At 45.5% G+C, this 21,725-nt stretch overlaps 1 protein-coding gene across 3 annotated transcripts in view; it reads left to right on the plus strand.

Moving 5' to 3' along the window:
* Window positions 1-21,725, plus strand: part of LOC119437747 (organic cation transporter protein) — a 186,908-nt gene that overhangs the window by 50,450 nt on the left and 114,733 nt on the right. For 2 of the 3 annotated variants that reach the window (XM_049660837.1, XM_049660838.1), the window contains exon 1: window positions 16,658-16,781. The exons of the other annotated variant lie outside the window; for it this stretch is intronic. The gene's annotated coding sequence lies outside the window, so the exon portion shown is untranslated. Of the gene's footprint in view, window positions 1-16,657; window positions 16,782-21,725 lie in introns of those variants that run through there. 3 annotated transcript variants of the gene reach the window in all.

The raw sequence follows: 21,725 nt of genomic DNA on the forward strand, positions 1-21,725 counted from the left end.
ACGCACACTTTCCTCCGCGACGACACCGTCCGCAGGCCTGTCCAGCCACCCTACAGCGGACCCTACCTGGTCGTCCATCCGTGACGACAAAAACTTCACTCTGCGCCGGAACGGGAACGACGTCCGTGTCTCGATTGACCGGCTCAAGCCCGCATACAGCGCTACCAACCAACTGGGCAGCGCCACTCCATCCACAGGCATCTATCCGCAGCCGCCGACGTCGCAGCCCGCTCCGCTCACGACACGCTCTGGACGTCTGGTACGCCTCCCAGATTTCTACAGACCATGAGGGCTCTACACTCCGTGAGGGGGGGGGGGGAGGTGATGTGGCGACACACTGCGCACAAACCGGCGCAGCCCCCGGCTCGTCACTTGCTAGCCCGGCGTGACACGGCTGCATGCTGCACCACGCCTCCGATGAGGAACAGCGCCACCGCAGCGTCACTGTAGGCTTACGTCACCGACGATGGATGTAAACCCAAGCTGCCAAGCTCGAGAGATACTTCCTTCGCTAACCGTCCGAGCGCAGCGGCGGTATGCTCACCCCGCCGCTGCTACTAGGCTAATGAACAGTCGTTATGTTTCATGTTGGGATGCGTCCTTCCATCGACACGGCATCCCACAGTTAAAACGAACGCTTTACATTAGCACGCACACCATGGCACCGCACAACTTGCCCTCGCGAAGCAACAGGCGCATGGCTGTTTGCCATTATTTCAAAGTGAGCGTTTTTTCTACTAAAGTTTTCATAAGCGCTCTCAAAAAGCTTCATCACAGCGTTCCAAACGCTAGCCTCAGACGCTGGCAACAATGAAATAATACGGAAAAGGAAGGTTAGCTCGTAGGATTCATTGCTCCCGTTTGGTACCATTTTGGTATTAAAACGGACTTGTTTACTTTTGATGGTATCTAAATGGAATGGTTTAGCCCCATAGGGGCGTTCTGGGGCTCTTCTTGGTTCTTTTAAATTTTTAGTTTTTTGTTTAGACCCAATGAAGACATTTCGATAATGTTTCACAAATGTTGCTTTTGGACATAGACATTCAAGCCATTTTGGGAGATCCTGGAGCGATGTGGGGTTTGTTAGAGTGGTTCCACTGCAGTGTGGATATGTGTTTGTTACGAGTTTCCGCCATACTACTGCTTTTTCTCGCGTTAACGCGTTATGCGGTGGTGGTAGCGTTCTTTCTGACACGCGATAGTATTGTAGGATGTAGGTGAATGGTGCCAGGGCTCGGGGTGGAACTGCTCAGCGCTTCCACTCTCGGCTCCCGGTGTGCATGCGCTCGGGCGGGGGCGTGTGCCTGCTGATTGCCGCGTAAGGACTCATGCTCCGCACTCCACACGTTGTGTATGTATGGTGGGAGTTGGCGCACTCCACTCTGAATGTTATGTACGGTCCTAGAAATTTTGGCCCTGGAAAAATTTCTGCCTGCGGTCTGAGAGTCCGTTAGGACTATGACGTATTCCAAGTGCGGGTTGTCGAGATGGCTAACACTATCACTAGTTCCTCTTTCTCCGCAGCACTTCCTCTGAAAACTGAACATGCATTTCGTTCCCGGGATTGTCGGCTACGCTGGCGACGAATGCGGTACTTCTTGCGCTGCTGTCTCCTCTACGCACAAGACGTTGGGGTGGTTCTCATCCTTCCTCGAGAGCACCTGCGCTCTGGCTTGTCGCAGTTCAATGTGAAAGGTCGGTTGCATGTAGCTGGTAATTGGTGAGACGTGCATTATTTCTGGTATTTGCGTGAGACTTCCTGGTCTTCCTGGTAGTTCGCTGGTCTTCCGTAAGAAATTTATGATTCGTTTCAAGGCACAACGTGCCGCTATCTTACGTTGTAGCCTTGCCTTCTGGCTTACCAGCTGGGCATTTACCTTTGCCTTGTTGTACACCCCTGTCTGCTCGACGTGAAAAGTGGCCGTTTTGGGTTGGAGTCCGAGTGCTTGCTGATACACCTTGTGTATAAGCCGGTCGAGAGCCCCCATTTCCGCTTTGCCGAAATTTAATACGGTGCCGAGTACGTAATGCGGCTGGTGATCAGCGACTGCACTAGTCCGATCAAGTCCTGTTCCTTCAGTGCCCTATTACTGCGGGTAACTCGTTGCGTCATCCACAAGATCTGCGTGGTCGTGTATTTTTTTTTATGGCGTATGTCGTCCACGCCCGTCTTTTTGTAAATATAAGCCAAGGATACGAAGTCTGTCCACCATAGGAATTTCTCTTGGATCTATTCGGGCAGGTGCATGGCTGGTGTCAGGGTCTTTGATCGTCCTCGTGAGCACTTCTCGACTATGAGGAGCTTTGACTTCTCCGGCGCGCATTGTAGCTTCTTTGTCTCGGCGTATCTTGCTACGACATCTACTGCCTCCTGCAATGCATATTGTTATCCTATGGACCGTCCCTATCGTGATGTCATCTGCCTACAGAGCATATCTGATCCGCAGTACTTTCTCCAGTTGGCCCGGGGGACGAAGGTCTCTCCCAGCGATCATCAATTACCTCTATATTGCACCACCTGACCCCATATTATGACTTTAAGTTTACTGTTTCCTTCGCAACACTTATTCTCTGCAGTCCTAGAATGCCGTTCCCTTCTATTGGCACCCATTCTGTAACTATACTAGAATACCGGTTACACGCGCTGCGCTTCATATGACCTGCCTAACTTCCCTTTTCCTCCTACAAAAATATCCGTTACTCCCTTTTGCTAACAAATCCATACCGCTATCTTCCTTTCTGTTAACATTGAAACGGCTATTTTTTTTTTTGCATCGTGGGTAGCGCCGTCCTTAATTCTTCTCAAGTTTTTTTGGTAGCCTCCAAGTTTGTGGCCCATATGTTAATCTCGGTAGAATGCAATGATTTCACACCTTTCTTTTCAAGGATAGCGGTAAGCTGCTGGTCATGACTTGGTAACACCTGCCATATGTGCTCGAACCAATTTTTATTTTTTTGTATGTGTTGTCCTGATGATCAGTGAGAAGCAATTAACCTAGATAAACGCACTCTTGTATAGGTTCAGGAGGCTGGCTTCCAATAATTATTTATTGGAATTTTTGATTATTCGTTAGAATTTTGCTATTTGCCACAAACAATTTTAAATATTTGATGCAGCTAAAAAAACATCCCATAGAATAAGCTTACACTTCAGAAGGACTGAAAGTGCAGATAATTGATATAGGTTCATACTGGCGCGACGGTGGTTGTTACAACCTGCCGTTATATCTGCATCGGACAAACGGGATGCTGTATTATGGCGTATTCCACTGGGCGAGCAGGAGCACTCAAAAGCATCCCCAAAGTGCTCTCTCAAGAGTAACCGCGTTCCAATGGGCGAACAAGGGCAGGAGCGCTGTGATCCAATGGCAGGACAGGAGCAGTCTGGCGACGGTGAGAGCAGTTGAAAGCAGTTCAAGTTGCTCCCACGCGAAAGGCATAGTGCGAAGGAAGTCACGTAACGCAAACGTGCCATATTTTTTTACAGCCGTAGCTCTACTACTCCAGCTACAAACCCAAAAAACGCCTGGTTCCGTAAACCAGACCTTCAAACTCAGCCAAGGTCAAACTGGGACTTAGTCTGCCACAACCGGCGGCAGCTGCGTACGCCGCGCTGGACCACATACATATATTAATAGCGATCTGCGATGTGTACAAAGTGCGCCGAGTACTGGTAGCATCGTATGCGCTGCGTATTCGACGCCTACTTCGCGTTGAAGCAAGACGCAGCATGAAGGTCAATTTGCTCGCTGCTGCTGCCGCGCTGAGCAGCGTCTGTATGTTGTCTTGGGGTGCAATTGTACATGCGGTAGTTGCTGACGGCGCCGAGCTGCGTCTGTGTCCTTTGCCAAAGCAAGCAAAACCGTGCTATCCCTCGACAAACTTGGTTTACCCGTGTTCAACCATGGCAAATTTTTGTTTTGGTTGCGTTGACGTCGTTTCGGTGCAGTGTGCAGCAGCAATGGCGTTGGAGAAGCGAACTTCGTGGGATAATCACCGCTGGAAAGTAAACATTCTGGTCAGGTGATACGCCTTCGCTGTCGCCCCTGTTGCTGGAGCTCATGGAACGCTTCATTGGGGTAGCAAGCAGTCGCACTCTTGCTCCGCCCCTACTCTGCTCCTCTCTGATCTTTGCCTGCGCTCCTGTTCTGCCAATGGAATTCGCCATTAAAGTGTGATTGTGGCAGCACGAGTCGTGTGTAGGCAAGCAACCTCCTTCGCGCATCGCGGCCAAGGAGGTTTAAGAAAAATTGCTGGAGTGGCAGCCCCTGCAGATTCGAACCAGCACAGGTGAAACCAGGGTTTGCCTATACTTCTACCGTGAAAGAGGGCCACGACAGCCGAAATCAGCTCGCTGGTGATTTCATTTTCCTAAGTTATTGTAAACGTTAGCCTAATTGGAAAATAAAAGCTCATCGTTTCTGGCGAAAATGTTCACTTTGGCTGCGTATTGATTTCGTGATGTCCCATAAAATTTGACAGGACGTTTAGGCTTTCTTCTCAAACCAGTGACAGAAAGAAAGACGTCGAACAATGTCTGCCCGGCAAAATTAATCGTCCTAAATATCACGGTGTAGGAAGCAAGCGCTTCGTATAATCACCGCTTTTCGCTAACTTTTTTTCATTCCTATAGTAAGATGGCGGCGGTCCGGCTTCACTTTTAAAATGTCATCTCCATTCCAGCATTTTTTTTAAACCACCTTGATCGCGCGACACACCAAGAAATGTGGTTGCGCTCCTGCGCTTAATCAAGCACACGTCGTAACCAGACGTTATAACCAGGCAACCCGCGAGATAATTGAGGCTTATCACATTCAATAAAAAGACTAATGCATCAGTCCTACATCAGGTGCATTCTATGAAGAATTATTTATTCTTTTGAATGTATAAAACCGGCTCATGTGACCACGTAATATAGCTGTACAGTCTGTCAGTTTTCTGATTAAAGCTTGATTTCATAGCCGGCGCTTATGCACTGAATGTCATTTATTCCGTCTTCATGTACTTTCTGAGGCGTCATCTTAGCATTATGAGTCTGTCACTTGTAAACGAAACCGCAAGTGAAAGAGAAAATAAGGGATCCAGTTCCGTCCGGTTTGCGCGGCCGTTACTACCCGACACAATGCTAATCGCGCTTACACCGCTCCACACGCTTCGGGACTCGTCGCTCTGAGAGCCATGTTTCGAGTGCTCCGCGCGTACAGCTATTGCGCAGGTTTCTCGTGGAGAGGTGATTCAGTCAAGCAGCAAGTGGACGGTACACACAGTAATCTGTAGAGTCCTGCATTTAGCGCTAAACAAGATATTTCGCGACCTTCGTTGCGCAATTATCGCCTCTTTCCATAACGGTACGCAAAGCACGCGCATAGTCCCGGCGTAGCACGCGGCAAAAGCCGCTGTCTGCCTTGCTAGACGCCTCTGTCGATCTGACGTACCTGCATGCTCTGTAATAGTGCACTTTAATAGGGGTACGCCGAACCAAGAACCTTAGGGTTCAGAAGCAGGTGCCCTGCCACTACTCCGCAACTACATATCATTTGAGGTGAACAGAAGTTGCGTTATGAGCTTACGCTGCACTTTTACAAAGTGATTTTAACTAGTTCTATTACAAATCCATATTACAAACCGATAGCAAGCAACACTCCACTTCATCATCTTTTCGCATCCTGCAAAGAAAAAGAAATGCTTTATAATACTGCTGCTGTCTACAAAAAGCTTTTGATCGGTCACATTAAAGGTAACAGAATGCATTGACATTCTTTATTTATTTGTGTTATACGTTAAAGTACACAAATGAAGACCAAACAACGATGAGTGCGCCTTTTTGTCGTCTTCCATCCAGTCATCTTAGGTTCAACGTCGCGTGAGTGCCACAGTCAATGAGGCAGATAATATTACACATATTAATTTGATAAGCCAATGCTCAAGATTGTTCTTCGCTTCTCACTTTACATTAGTCGAGTTTCAATCCATAAATGTAGTTTTGTAGCTACCAAGGTGGATGAAAGAGAAAAGTAACTCCTCCATTCCTCCTTGAGGAGTGGAGTTGAAGTAACTACTCCTTGAATATAACAAGAATAAAAAAAAGAGTTGCGTTGTAATTTTTGCTTTCCTATAGATCACAAAGGGAAATAAAAAAAAAAACATGAAACCAATTGTGTGATTTGAATAAAGCCTGTAAACTATTGCGAAATGAGCAAATGGGCTACACAATCAAGCCGAGAATGCAGAACAGTATTTGGTAACTTCATAGCTTCCGAGATTGACGACGCCGCTATGTTTATTGCCTCTATGCTCGTCTCTGAGCTCCAACGTACCTATAGATTTTCAACACTGTCTACTTACAAGTCGAAGTTCGCGCGTCAACATTCGCAGCCTTCACAATATTTCCCATATGTGCCGTTTTTCAGACGCACATTTTTGGAAGACTTGTTGCTTATATTCATGCACTTGACGGAGGGGGGAAACAACTAATTAACCATGGCACCGATAACCCAAGCCGTAATGCACTGTGGCGTTCAAGTCACCTATGTTTAGCATTGATTGTGTAAACATTCGTTCATTTGTATCACTGGGGTTACTTGGTCGTGGCAGGTCTAATACAATAGATTGTGGTGGACCTGCTTATCGCGGTCATGGGACAGGGGCTATTGTGCTTTCCATTTCTTTCTCCAACGTGGCGTTACACACTACGAAATTTATGCGATCTGATTTTTGTGCTCAAACCTCTTCGGGAGCGGCATATAGCATGTGGTGGCGTTCGGCATAGCTTGCATGATGTAATCACTCCGTTCCTAATCTAATGTAAGCGCGTTTTTCTTCTAACGTGGTTTTGTGTACCTATATCGCTGTTTAGGAGGGAGGAATGGGAAGCTAGGAGCACTTTTATGTTCTGTTTCTACTTAAGTTTTGTTCAAAGTATGAAAGATCTTAAGTTTTGTTCAAATTCTGACGAAGACGTCTAAGAAGACAACATCTGCTCAATAGTGTCGAAGTCGACAACGATGCATGCTACGTGGAGGTCCTAACAAGATGGCGGCTCAGCAGGGAGCTGGGAAACTCGACGGGGACGTCGTCTGCGCACAAGAAAACGTAGCCACGCTTTCCTATGCGGTTAATGTGTAAGTGACGTCGTGTTCTCCAAAGGTTTGCACGCTCAAAGAGTTGAAATACGGAGATATGTGCTTTCCTAGATTTTCCTTTCGCGCCGCGAGGTGGCGTCACGTCGCAGAGACGCCTTCCCATCTTCTTCGTGATCGGTCTCAGACGCGTTCCATTACTTGGGCTCGAAGCTGTTCTAACTATCTCCTTATCTGTCTACACAGAGTGTCTCCGATGCTGGCTCGAATTGGAACACACGCTTAGTAGTTCATTATATGAGTTTGTTTATTCAAGTCGTCAACCACGTGCACACTGTAAGAGAGCAACAGAACAAGGATTAGAACATATGATTGATGCGCAAGCAAAAAGGCATTGTCCCTCTCATCACTAATAAACTTCTAACACAGGTCAGCGCGGTTTCTTGCTTGGCGAGTGCACATTTGTAAATGAAGCGGAAGCCTGCGAAGAAGGCGTGCACATTCTTTAAAAAAAAAAACGCCGCTGTAGTTACTACCAAGTTGTCACACCAATCACTACCTTTGTTTAACGACAGTTGGTAAAGGTACAGTTGGTAACATTACTGGCTAAACAAGGTTGTCACTGCTAGTAATCAGTCTCAGCTAGAAATTTAAACCACACTTAGCACCACTAGATATAAATTTTATAGCCCATAACGCATTTATTGGAACCATGCGCCCTCATTACTGGTCTACCACGCTTGTGCGCAGATCACAGCGGGGTGTACCAATTACTTCTTAAGGGCCCGGTGTCGCAGAAAATCCGGCCTCGGCGTCGGCGTGGACGTCGGCGTCCGTGACGGAGAAAATCACCCCGAACCACCCCGACCGCGCAGGCCCTCCGCGTGGCGCAAGGTGTAAGTGCACGAGAAAATCACCCCGAACCACCCCGACCGTGCAGGCCCTCCTCGTGGCGCAACATATTAGTGAACAAAAATTGAATTTCTCATGGTGAAATCCGTCAGAAAAATGGCAAAGTACGACTTAACCACGACCTACAGAAATGGTGGCGTCGGACAGTTATTTGAATGCACGACAAAACATAATTCTGTTACGAGGAAACCCAACACAAACCCCTTTTCCTGCTTTTCTACCATACCAACAGCGGCGCGCTAGGGTAGGCTACTTGCGAAAATTTTATCCAGATGGCGCTCGCATCCTCGGCAGTTCAAATTAGGACTGGCCCTGCCTAATGCGTTTTGGACACGCACGCGCGTCGGGGAAATAGCAAACAATTGGTAAAATAATAAAAAAAGGTCCTAGGGCCTTCACAATTTAATAAAGGACGACTTATTTTGCCCCTGGAAAAACGGCTTCCCAGCAGTGCATTTCTGTTTAAAAGTGAAGGCGATTTGAAGAGGATCGGTGTAAGCTTGGTTTTTGTAAGCTGGTTTCCCATGTTCGGTGTTGCAGTGAAGCCTACTAAAAAAATGCGATGCGAACGGGGCCAGATACCGCTATCGCGTTCCACTCTTAAAGGCGAAGCTTAAGCGTCCTCCAATTTTTGTATTCACTAATGGTCTACGGTAACAATGTCCGTATAAAAACGCTGACGGTGAGACTGCTTGGAAGGATTCAGGGCCGGTATTCACAGAAACGTATTTACGCTAAAAATGATCATAAGCGCAGATTCATACGAATCCTGATGACGTGGATATCATTAGCAAAGGCGGCCCGACAATGGAAAACAGGTTATGCGGCCCCAGATTTCGGTGACCTTGATTTTATGCAATATAATTTACTTTATTTAAATCCTGCATTTGACGGCCCAGTCAGTCTAGGATTCGTCCATGCATCTTATATTTATTTTCAGGAATTCCCATTGAAAATCAGTGTATAAAGATTTTTGGAATGTTAAATAGTTCTTTCTTCGCAGTCTCATTACCATATTTTTTTTTCTTTTAGAGTACATTGGCGGGAATACATGGTTTAAAGCAGTTTCTGGCCAATTAGATTTTGTCAATCGCTTTCTGCGTACAATACACTACCCAGGTCGCCTGAGATGTTTTCGTTTTTCTTTATTAAATCGATATCTGTTAAATGAAAGAGTGCCTTGGACACGTCTAATAATCACCTATACAGGACACTGACAGTGAATTTATCAGTAAATTTAATAAAAAAGGCTGTGTTATAGCTATGCAAATGCTGCTTATACAAGTGGTGTATGCGCTTTGGCCGTTACAAGTTGCGTCAAGAAGTCAACAAATATACAATAAAAACGTGTTACGTTTCTTTAATTTCATAATTACGGTATATGTCAATGTAGTATTAAAAACATGGAGATGAGCATATTCGAAGAAAACTTGCTTGATACTTCTCAAGCATTTCTGTTCAGAGATATCCGTCATCAAATCTGGCCCTCGGTAATCTGACCCTCACTTCGCGTTCAAAGGCGAAATCCTCGACAATGCGACAAACCCTTCATGTGACGCAGCTGATCGGGTTATAGTGGAGCTCCTCAGGACTCCGCTTCTAGTACAAAGGGAGAAGCGGGAAATCCGCATGGGACCCTTAGGTGTAGCAAATATACAGTGACCCTTTGCATTTGCTCGTAACAATCAGGAGCGGCCAAAACCTTTGCGAAGACCTCTGGAAGCAGCTCCTAGGAATGTTATGGTTGTATTACGTGGTGATAACTGCTCACGTATTTTTTTTTCAGCACAAGTTTTACAAGCGCCCGCTTTTTTGGAGTGCACTTCACACATTACTATGGCTCTTTTAGGACCCATACACATTTAACAAAGTACCGATTATAATGAAGTTAATTTCATGTACAGATGATTTCGTTCAGCGGCGGCTTATATTGAATTAGCAGTTTAGCACTGTCGTGAACTGCCATTTCCTCGTCGAGAGAAATAGCAGTTATTGAAATAAGCACTGAAGGCACGATAAAGTAGGCGCCCTAAACCCAGAAGTTCTCTTCGACTTCAATAATTTCGTGCGTTAATAGTGTGCTGCACCTTCTCATGATTATTGTTTGCGTCCGTAACACATGTACCGCAGCTACTCAAATAGGTCCGATAAACTATTCCATCAATATACAGATTCACAGGCAGCAAAACACTAACATTTTCATCCTTAGATTTTTTTTTTTTTGCGACAAGAATAGCAACGTAGGGACAGTTACAACACTATGAAGAAGGATGTTCAGCATTGGTCGAAAAGGATGTCCCGCATCTGGCTGCCATGGGAGTGAGTGGCGCTTGGGCTAGATATAGTACATTTACACAAGTACTCAAGAAAGTTGACGGGAGGACGGCCGCCACGGTAGTTCAATTAGCAAGACATCAGCGCGTAATGTGGAAAATGTGAGTTCGGTCCCTACCTGGCGCAAGTGGTCTCCTTGTCTACTTTCTTTTTCCTTTTTGTTATGATTTCCACACTTTAATTCGAAATTTAGCAGTTTATTTGTCCAATGCTTTCTCTGGCTTCATTGTCTGTTTTCTTCAAGTTAAATACAGCATTTATCTCGCCAAAAAGCTCAGCTTTCTTTTACGTACAGGCTAGGTTCGTCACCACTGCAGGAAGAGACTCAATACAAGTACTTAGGTGTTACAGTTACTAATACTTTATCCTGGAATTTACATGTAGATAACATATGCCCTTCTGCGTTCCGTCAATAATATTTTTAACGCATAAGCTTAAAAATTACTTGCGTACAATTCAATAATTAGACCGAAACGTGAATATGCATGCATTGTTTGGGTCCCGTTTACTAAACACAATATTGCCCGTCTCGAAAATTTACAGGGGAAAGCTGTATGGTTTATTTACTCAAACTTTTCTCCGTATGACTCACGCTCTGAAATCACCATCATCATCAGCCTATATTTTATGTCCACTGCAGGACGAAGGCCTCTCCCTGCGATCTCCAATTACCCCTGTCTTCAGCTAGCGCATTCCAACTTGCGCCTGCAAATTTCCTAACTTCATCATCCCATCTGGTTTTCTGCCGACCTCGACTGCGCTTCCCTTCTCTTGGTATCCATTCTGTAACCCAAATGGTCCACCGGTTACCCATCCTACGCATTGCATGGCTTGCCCAGCTCCATTTGTTCTGCTTATTATCAACTACAATATCGGCTATCCCCGTTTGTTCTCTGATCCACACCGCTCTCTACCTCTCTCTTAAAGATAGTCCTAATATTTTTCGTTCCATCGCTCGTTCCAACGCTCTGAAATAATGCAGGCTAATGGCATTCAATGTTTCGAACACAGAAGGAAAGCTTTACGTTTACAATTTCTTTTCTTCCTGGGGAATCGGGACCTAGCAATCAATCCATCACCCTATCTATCGTCCGCAAAATCAAGGCATACTCACCACCACCATCCTACTTCGCTTACACCGTATTTTGCACAAACATATTTATTAAAAGTTTTGATTGTTTCCTCGCACTGTAACCGATTTGAATGTTTTTTTCGCCACAATTTTATGCTTTGAAACTTTGTCGACTTTATTTATATTTGCTTTGTTTATCTTTTCACCCACCCTGCTTGGACCTCATCAAGGTTTGCAGTTATGAATAAAGAAAGAAAACATACCTGGCGCGTCGTTAACCGGTTTTCTTTCTTAAGCCGCTCATTCTGCTTATACCAACAGAAGATTTGCTGCCCCGTAAATTGCGAAACCATTCTTGCTTGAATTCTAGAGAGTCTAGAGTCCTTGAAAGATTTAAGAGGAGCCATGAAGTATGTTGTTCTAAAACCGTTGCTGTGGCGGTTGGAACACAAAATAATACACGTAAGCGAAAAAGCATTTCTGATAAAAAATGTGCTTCAGACCTGCGTATAGAGTGAGTGAGTGAGTGAGTGAGTGAGTGAGTGAGTGAGTGAGTGAGTGAGTGAGTGAGTGAGTGAGTGAGTGAGTGAGTGAGTGAGTGAGTGAGTGAGTGAGTGAGTGTGTGAGTGTGTGAGTGAGTGAGTGAGTGAGTGAGTGAGTGAGTGAGTGTGTGAGTGAGTGAGTGAGTGAGTGAGTGAGTGTCCACATGACCCGTCCTGTCGTGCGGAGGCATAACACTACTAGTGTGTCAGGTTAGATAAATACCTGTTAAGAATGTGTTTTGGGAATGCGACCCCACAGTGTACATCATAAAAAAGCGGGTTATCATCTGAGCCCAAATGGGAAAATAAGAAATAAAGGAGCTGTAAAAGCAAGACAAATTACCCGGTAAGTTACATAGAGTTACCTTTGAGATTCGAACTCCGCTATGGTAACCGCCGGGCGCAGCTGCTTAAAACCAAATGAAGATACGTTCTCTGCTTGCGTGCGGCTCTTATCGTTATTAGCGTCAGCTGGCCAATGAAACTTAATTGTTTTGTCTAGTTCGTTTCAGCTATCTCAACCGCTTGCTTCTCACAGTACAGTGATGCTCAATACAGCAATATCAACGTACTACGTACTAGGACTCATACTACTATCACCCGCCGTGGTTGCTCCGTGGCTATGGTGTTGGGCCGCTGAGCACGAGGTCGCGGGATCGAATCCCGGCCACGGCGGCCGCATTTCGATGGGGGCGAAATGCGAAAACACCCGTGTACTTAGATTTAGGTGCACGTTAAAGAACCCCAGGTGGTCCAAATTTCCGGAGTCCCCCACTACGGCGTGCCTCATAATCAGAACTGGTTTTGGCACGTAAAATCCCATAATTTAATTACACTACTATCAACTGAGTATCATATGAGTATCAACTCATACTACTAGGACGAATTTCGTGAATCGAACTGTGAAAAACTAGCTTCACTTCACAGGTATACAACCTTTTCATGAAAAGCTTTCTAATAATCCAAAGTGCAATAAGTCGATAACATAATTTGAGTGTTCCTAGCGGGCACGTAGTCGCTCCCACTCTCTCGCGGTTTTCGTCCCAAAGAAAGCCCCATTCCGTCTTTTGCAGGCCTTAACTGTTCCGGGAATACTGCGTGAAGCGAGGCTCCCTTTCATTCAGCTTCGGCTCTATTGTCATTGTATGCCAACCGCGCCGGGGCGATAAGTGCTGCACAGACAGCGCACGCTTCTCAGGTGTCACTTGCGCTAGCAGGCTGTGCTTCTGTAAGGTGTGTAGGCCAACACCGGTGCAGCGAAGCGGTGCCAAAGACCGCGGAATCATCCATCTGCCAAGCGCTCCCATTCTTTTGTCAGAAACAGGAGCAGGAGCTCTGCGCCAGCATCCTGCCTGCAGCTTGACTGTGTACTCGGCCGACTCCACGAGTTGCCGAGACCCCCCTCCTTCTTTCCGAGGGGTTTAGAGCGGCGCGCGCGCGCGCGAAGACGTCCTCGTGCGTCACGTTGGCGTTGCGACACCGAAAACAGAGTGCTGTCAAACAGCCGTCACGTCTCGCACATATGCTTGTCCGAAAGTAAATGTGTGCACTGCGCGCCGATGGGCATCTGTAAAACTTCGTCCGTTTACGTGCCACTATACAGGGTGTTTCACTTAACTTGGGCCAAATTAAAAAAAAAGATGCAAATGCCACGTAGATGGACAGAACCAAGGTAATGTTGTTTGCCGTCGCTTGGAGATACTCAGATTAATTTTTGCGTTCCGCCTAATTACATAATTAGCTTTGATTAATTAATTAGGGCTAATTATGTAATTAGGCGGTATGCAAAAAATAATCTGAGTATCTCCAAGCGACGGCAAACAACATTACCTTGGTTCTGTCCAGCTACGTAGCATTTGTATACTTTGAAAGTTTGGCCCAAGTTAAGTGAAACACTCTGTATTTACTGGCGTCCCATTTCACCGCCCTTGTCGGCTGACGACCGCTTACGTACGCAACAGTGAATGCCTAACGATGCACCTATTTTATGACGCTGCATGACTGAACTCTTGTGAAATCGTGTATGTTAGACATGTTTCCAAGGCTTCCGAAGTTACGATGCCAATTTTTCCTTCCCAGTTTGCTTCTACATACTATACATAACAACCACAAGTGAATCGTGAATTAAAAAAAAACAATGGAATTTTTTGCTTGTTTTTTCATTCCATATTTTGATGAAATGCGAAAGTGGACACAAGAAAGGCATCAGACAAAGCAATTTGTCTCAGTTATGCCCACAGGAGTGACCAGTCGGAGCTTTACGCGCAGGCGCAATTCAATGCACAGCCGTCTTGTGACGCGTCTTCGCCCGAGATTGTTCGTGAATATTGTGGGGCTGAAGCTTCAGCAGCCAACAAATGTCGGAAAGCAACACCATTAGCGCGCAGTGAGGTGTGCGCGATAAGTCGTATATATATATATATATATATATATATATATATATATATATATACGATTCATCAATTTCCTCAATTAGGTAGTTAATTGTTCACTTTTTTAAAGTATTTGTATATATATATATATATATATATATATATATATATATTATATATATATATATATATATATGTGTGTGTGTGTGTGTGTGTGTGTGTGTGTGTGTGCGTGTGTGTATACCGAGTGTTTCAGCGAACACTTTCCAAAATTGTGCAAAGGTTGCCTGTGGCGGATCGCGCAATTCTAGTTCATGAGCTGTTCTAATTAACTTTTAACTAGTTACATTGTGGCCCACATTGCAATTTACAATATCTAGCCATGGAGTTCGCAAGGCGGATCCACTGAGAACGAATTCTCAGGATGACACCAGTTTCAAGATGTTAATTTCCAAACTTTGCGGAGAAATGCATCGACGTTCACTGCAATATTGCAATATGTGCCGTAATTTAATCAATTTGGAAGTTAGTTGTTGAATGTTTTTATTATTTGAATATGTGTTTGGATTTTTTATGCAAGTAATGTCCGCTTCTGTGAAAAGTCCAGGTCAAGGACTAGAATTATGATATCTTCAAAGGGCGATTTTTAAAAATTGCATAAAACTTACAAATGATCACCCCTTATATAGGTAAAATTCGTGTAATTTTTATCGGCGCCATTTTACAATGTGCCCATGTGGCTTCTGAAAGCCATATATAAAATTGATGAAGGGAAAAAGAGCCACTCTTCAATGCAGGAGGTGGCACAAAAAAAAGAGAAAGAGATTAAAAAAAACGCTCGCAGCTTTTAACAGGAACACACATATTCCCAGCAAAATTCATGAAGGAAATAGCGCACCGACATACTACATACTTTAGAGTTGAATGGACGGTTTGCCAACTGCAATAATACCCTGGGCCACGCAGTGCGATTGCACGGAGGAGATTATTATGGCCACTGACTTTGCAGGGACAGAGTGAGAAGCGTGCAAACAGGAATCATTAGCTTGTATAGCAGCTGCGTTGACGATTCTGCAGAAACCGTCTCTGTGACGTCACGGCGCGTGCCGGTAATGAAAGCTTGATGCGTGGCTTGCAGCCTAGCAGGTTCCTCGGGAATGCTTCATGGGGAATAATGACGTGGATGAAGCCACTGCCACACGTGTTTCTTTCACGTTTCATTGTTCATTTTATGGACAAGAAATGATGAGTGCCAGTTGAGAGTATCTCCTGTATGTGTTGCTACACTAGCAGGGTTCAAATTCAGTTACTTTCTTTGACATCAGTGGCATGATATCAGGAGCTGCTTAGTCGAAGCACCCACAAATAATGCTTCTTGACGGAGGGCCTGTTCTCTAACATGGGATTTCTTCGCGCACTCACATTCCAGTTTACACTAAAACACTGCCCGTTGCTACGGTATATAGCGTAGTGGTTAAGGAGTTGGGCGCTCGAACTGGAAGTCGTGGGTTTCATGCCGGGAAGGCGACTGCATTTCGATGATGGTAGAAATGTAAAACGGCTCATGTTCTCATATTTAGGCGCACGTTCAAAAATCCCAAGTGGTCCAAATTAGTACGGAGTCCCCCATTACGGCGTGCCTCATAAAGAGGTATTGGTACGCAAAAAAAAACACAAAAAAAACACTTGAATTTAAACCGAGAAAACACTGAAAACGAAACGAGTGACATAAGAATATCTTGTGCACAGAATTTCGTGGTGTCACTCTTCCCTTTTATATTATTTCAGTATTTCTGTGCGCTGAAAGTAACAAAAGTTTGGTGCTACATTCTCAACCTCAGCACTCACTATGATGCATTTTGCCAGTGCATCATGCAGAGAATAGAAGATAATATAAAAGAGTCATTCATCTGTACACTTTCTTAGAAAACTAGAAATTAGGAAAAGAAAATACAATGGAATGAAAAATTGGTAATCTCAAAAACAGACAATAAGAATCATTTCAGCGCCATTATACCTGTTCTCTCGATCTACCAAGACAGGGTGGGAAATAAAGACGCTCACCACTCAGAAAGTAATATAAACAGAAGGCATATCGTCATGATGAAAGGGTAACCAGTAGCCAGACCTCGAGTCTGCCTGCATTACATTAACATAGGCGAGGTCGTCGAGAGCACTGCACACAATTCCTGTCGAGGCGGAGCGTAACCCTTGCTTGGCGAAATCACCTTCCCCACAGCGTTGTCGTCGTGGCTGCCGTGTGATCACGTGACAGCGGCTTCGCGTGCCGCAACGCTCGCCCGCTGCGCGGAGATAAGGTTTTGAGCGCCGTATGACTCTTGTTAAGCTTCGCCCTCACCTCCGATTGTGGAAGTGCACCGGCGTTTACATCCGCGAGAGAGTCAGAAGCAGCGGAGACGCGAGCTGCGGGCCGGTTCCTCTTCTTAGCGGCGCCCGTTGACTTACGGAGGTACTGTGCGGGACGGTTCCTTTTATTTAAGTTTCACTCGATGCACGCACTATAGTCATTGAACAGAGATCGAAACGGTAGCTGCAGGCTTTAGGCTCATTATCCATCACCTGCCGCTACTGTGCAGTTTCACGACTGCTCTAGTTATGAGTTACCCAGCGCGACTAGTCAGTGGCTATGGCATTCTGCAACTAAGCGAGAGGTTGTGGGTTTGGATCACGTCCGCGATGGGAGAATTTCGATGGATGGCAGAATCCAAAAACAATTGTGTTCCTATACAATGAGGTGGAGTTAAAGAACACCAGATATTCAAAATTGATTTGAATTCCGTAACTACAGAGTATATCGTTGCCCCAAAGTAGACTTCTGAGGCTTTAGACCACATGAATCAATCGATGGTTTTGTCTATTTGCTTCTATGGAAGTGTCAAATTTATGTGGGAAAATTTCATTGTGAATTTTTTTCTGTCCTTGTACTTGATTGTACCGTGATAGATGCGTAGTTGGGCTACTAGCTTGGTTAGAAAGGTGCCTAACCTTCTGCCCATTTTTAAAAGCTGGACATCATGGTGTTATACTGCCAGTACCGGTAGTCGGGCATTGTCACCAGGCAGCAATTCATTGAGTCGATGTACAGTGTACTGCGTATAGTGTGCTGTGTGCTGCGTACTGTTGTATGTACTGCTACTGAAAAGTGGACACTGCACTGGCTGTCACGAGATTTTTCTCTTGTTTATCTATCGCTGTAGAAGTCGCAGAAAAACACCGCCGCATCCGTCACCTGAATTTCCGCAGTAGTGCAGCCTGTATAAGGAGATCAATTTTGTCTTTCTCAGAACATTGGTATATGCCGAGTCACAGCAGAATAAGAAATGACGTGCACCGAGCCATTACCAGAGTATGCATTGGCTCTACGCGCTGGCCCAATCTAGGAAACGATAATGCGCACGTAACTGGTTCTAAATATTGCGGGAAAGAAAAACAATTATTCGCGATTCCACTGTGTGAAGGCGGATGACTAGTGAAGCTGTTTAGTGCACCACACAGAGGTGAGAAAGAATTTTGAACCAAGGTACGAACATATTTATTCTCCTTATTGGTTGTCATCGTGACGATAGGTACGCACACACGTTCGCGTATCAATCAGCTCTGTTGTTAAATCTGTCCATCACGTAAGACAATGAATGGCTCATGCCCCCGTAAACGCGGCATCCCCATTACGACGACAGAAGTGAAATTCTACGCTGGAATCATGAGCGCAACGGAGCCAGCTATGGAAGAAGACGACGTCGACGAACGCGTGAGAAGTGGCACGAGCGCGTTCGCGCGGTTGCGCTGAGGGGCGCCAACGAGCCAGCTGTAGAAGAAGACGACGGTCACATTCCCGCCGCTGCAGTGCGCATCTTTGCTCGTAAATTCGCTGTTCTTCGGGCGTACGAACGACTGCAGGCCGTCCCATAGTGACGGCGGAGCTTAAGTGAGACTGCAACTTCACATCTCTATCCCCTCATAGCACACGCGCGCATGCACACAACGTCCTAAGTTCGAGCAGATCTCGTTTCAAGGACATTCTTCTATCTGGGATTTAACGTGCCAAAACCAGTTCTGATTATGAAGGAAACAGGTAGCAGCTAAAGCGCGCTTCGATGCGAGGAAAACAGTCTCTCTTGTGGAGGAGAATGTTTTTTGCTCGCGGACGACTGATTTGCCCTAGCCATATACAGCTTCGCTGTAAAAGAAGACCCTCGACATGCATTTACATATACCAATGCAAACCGGTCGCTCTGTTGAAACAATTCACTGAACTCGGCCTGTTACAGCTGTGATAAATGCTTCTTATATATCGTATAATCTAGAAAAGACCGGGAGCACTGCGCGCGCTTGTGAAAACACTGATGAAGACTAGGAACATCTTCCTTTGCGTTGCTAAAAATACGACACTTACCGCAAGAAGCTTTCGGCGAAGATACATAAGAGGCCAATTTTATTAGGAATGATCTTGGTACAATGATCATCCCAAAAACTGCAACATAGTGCTGAACGCGCTTTAGTGCAGTTTCCCGAGGAATCAGGAATATCCAAAAGTTACCCAATGTGATTATGGCACCTTTCACCTCATTGAAGTTGTCGATGTAATTCTGTTCTTGTGAACTATCGTATATTTTTGTTTCCATGTTTACTTGTGTCTTCGTGTTAGTGTGGATCTTACTCTGTCCGTGTTCGCGATAATTGTGATTAAAATGTGGCATTCAAAAGGTACGTCATTTGCTCTGTGCTCAAGAATATCTGTATTTTGTGAACTTATGGCGACTCATATTTATTTAAAGGCAATTTAGGAGAACGGTCAGTGGGGCTAGTTCGTATTGATTCATAATTCATACAGCGCAAACAACGAAGGCGAAGGCGAGACACGAAATGACAGAACCATGCGCTGACTATCAATTTGCTTTTTTTTATTGGAAAACAAGTGTTTTATAGATACGCCAAGCTTCTTCTCGCGCATGCTCACCATACTTACACGCCATCCCATCAATATCTAACAAAACCCACCGGCATCAAAATAAAGACAGTCAGAAGTTTGCGCTCTAGGAACTATGAATTAAAGACAATGCCATGACCTCCCTTTGATTTTAATGCTGCAGTGTATGAAACTCGCAACCGCCAATAGTTCCTATCCGCAGCGGTTACGAAAGCGGACTAGAGGACACACCATCGGATGCTGCGTGGGCACCGATGGACTTTCTGTACCGTTACATCACATGTGAGTAATGCTGCTAAACGCGATATAGTTAGCTGCGAGATTATTGGTTCATATTACTAGGGCGATAGAAACGAGACACAAAGAGCAGACACAGACACCAAACACTCTGGGCGTGGCCAGAGAAGACATAACAGTAAATTAAACGCCAGGTGGTTAACCAGGACTGAGCCCGGTTGGCTATCCTACACTCGGAGAAGGAGAAATGAAGAGAAGAATGCAAAGGTCCTGTGTTGATGTAGTGAAAGTTCTCTGCTCTGTATTATACACTCTCGCTCAGTCCGGTAGCCTTCAGAAAACTTAGCAGCCCTTATGTGACTTCTACAGCTGTGAAATGCCAGGATATCGTCCCAAGATCTTCTCCAACAAGAAAGGTCTGCCATCTAGTTGGTCTAGGGCTGCGCGGAGGTCAAGTTTTTGTCTTTCAGAGGACGGGCAGTAGCACAGGAGGTGTTCCATAGTCTTCTCGATAACACAGACGTTGCACTTGGCGCTATCGGCAATTTCAGCCAAGAATGAATACGCACTGATGAATGCAGCGCCCATCTGTAAGCGACACAGCTGTTTCCTCGCTTCGGGGAAGACCAGGTAACCGACGTAGTTGCATAGAAGGGTCGAGAGAAGGCAACCGATGGTGCGTGAAGTCATATGTTTTTCACTTGTTCCATGTCGTATCACGCGATAGCTTGTTTATGCCATGGGTTACGTCAGTCCTTGATAAAGCTATAAAAACAAGGTTTATTTCTTCGGGTTTATTCGAGCAGCTTCGTGGGCGAGGACACTGCCGGAAATACAGCAATGACCCGCCAACCACTGAAATACAATGTTGTGTCCTTTCACGATCACATGATTGTGCGTTTCTCGTATCTCCGACACGAATTGTTCCCAGGACCCGCGACAAATAGCTGGCAAAAGACACCGTAGGGCGACATTTACGTCGCGTTAATGTTTCCCATTGATTAGCCGGTTGTTGATTATTTTAATCAGCATTGCCTTGGAGGGCAAAAATGTCCGAACCAGTCGATGTTGTGGCGTCAGCAATCTTTTATCTGATGCTAATATATCGAGATTGGATAACCATTATGCCGGTGGAGCTGGAATGAGTGCAAGACAGATCCTGTGTGTGTGGACTCGGTCAAAGTATAAAGCGTTCAGACAATCCAGTTTCTTGCTTCAAGGCCAAGGTTGGCTGATCAGCCTTCATTCTTATCCCTGGCACAAAATCTTATCTCTGAGATGGAAAGGCGCACTTCAGGTTGTCGTAGACACCCAGAGGCTGACGATGAACGTGCGAAGGTGGGAAGTCCGACGTGAGGGAGACACGATGGGTGCTGACAATGGTGGAGAATGACGCCTGTGAGCGGTCGTTCGGGCTAACAAGCGTGATGGTTTGATTGCATACGTGAATTGTGGCTTCATCCCAGCTCGCCAAATGTGCCCCCTCAGCGGGTCGGTGGTAATGTAAGTCGGGATCGGGTGGTCTCGAGCCATTATAATTGCTTCAACCGTTGGGGCGCTCCGCAGAAGGCTGAGACAAACACGTAGTGCTTGTGCTTGCACGCTCACAAGTGCTTGAAGATTTGACTTGCAGGTTTTAGAGAGCGCGGGGGAGTTATAACGTAGAAATAGGATTAAAAGCCCCTGGTACAGCTGTAGCATGGAGCCGACGGATGATCTCCATGTTTTGTCGGCAATGAATTTGAAGACGTCGGCAATATTGGCGAGCCGCATTCTTCAAGTGCGCAACATGAGTGTGTCAGGAGAGGTCCCGGTCAACAATTACACCTAAAAACTGGTGAATTTTCTTACAGTGGATAGACTGGATATTGATGCATAGTGGATAACTAATTATCGTGCTTCGCGTAAAATCAACTAACGCACACTTTTCCGTCGAAATGCTTAGGTCCTGTCTGCGAAGAAAGCCAGATGTCTGTGTTGCTGCCTACTGCAACAAGGTGCGAAACAGGGCAAGTTGGTAATACATGATGTGCACAGCGCGAAAGTGGACAAAAGACGGAATGGCACGGCGTCCACAGCTGACTACCAACTAAACTTTACTTTCGTGAAGCGCCCAATTGCGATAGTGATCATGTAAGCGTAGGTATATATGAGGCTTCAATTGTTAAAATCGCATATGTGGGTGTGTGTGTGTGTGTGCATAACGAACATAAACTTTAGTTCGAAGTC

The sequence above is a fragment of the Dermacentor silvarum genome, chromosome 1 (genome assembly GCF_013339745.2).
Source record: "Dermacentor silvarum isolate Dsil-2018 chromosome 1, BIME_Dsil_1.4, whole genome shotgun sequence".
Taxonomy (NCBI): Eukaryota; Metazoa; Arthropoda; class Arachnida; order Ixodida; family Ixodidae; genus Dermacentor; species Dermacentor silvarum.